Genomic DNA, 861 nt, shown 5'->3' on the forward strand with positions numbered 1-861 from the left:
GCGGGCCAGCTGTCGGTCGGACCGACGGACGGACGCACAGGCCCGCGAGGGGTAGATCGGCCGCCCGCGGCGAGGGCGGGGGACTTCCTGCTCAGAACCAGTCGGACCAGCTCAGCCGCTGGGCCGCCTCCTCTCGCAGGGGCCGCGCGGGGCCCGGGTGGCGGGTGGGCGGCGGGAGGGGACCCGAAGATCGGGGTCAGGCTGAGCACACTGCAGATAAACCGACTTAGCTTGGAGAAATCCAAGAGCAGAAGCTGAGCCGGAAAGTTAGAAACGGTACTGTAACCTCGGGTCTGCAGCGCCCACCCCGCCCCTACCAGGGCCCATGGAGAGATGGGTGGGTAGTGCTTTCCCTCTGCCGCGTCCAAAACTACAAAACGCGCCCCCATGTAAAGCCAGCCTCTCCCCAAATGAGATTTAAGAAGATTCAGTTCAGCAACCATTTCAGCGTCCACAGCTCTGAAAACACAATGATGTCAAAGGTACTGTCCTTGCTTTGCTGATACTGGACTTTGGGCTGGAGGGAAAGGGTGTGTAACAGGGCAGAGGAAGATCAGCTTCTCCCGGGGAAGGAATGAGCGCAAATAACCTGGACTGGAATTTTGGAGCAACTTAAGGCAGCACAGGCACCGCCAGCACCACCTGGCTCCCTTAAAGTGCCCATCTGGGCTGGTGGGTGCCAGGTGCTTTCTATCCAGGAACCAGCTTCAGATGGGCTGAGAGAGGGCGAGTCACTGAGCACTGAGAATCTTAACGCCCCTGATGGATCAGAACTGCAAGGTCAGCAGCAGCCTTCCTGGTCTGAGAGGGATGAGATGCAGCCCCAGGTGCCAGGAAAAGAAGATGGAGGAGAGTTAGAAC

This window comes from Suricata suricatta, chromosome 3 (genome assembly GCF_006229205.1).
Source record: "Suricata suricatta isolate VVHF042 chromosome 3, meerkat_22Aug2017_6uvM2_HiC, whole genome shotgun sequence".
Lineage (NCBI taxonomy): Eukaryota > Metazoa > Chordata > Mammalia > Carnivora > Herpestidae > Suricata > Suricata suricatta.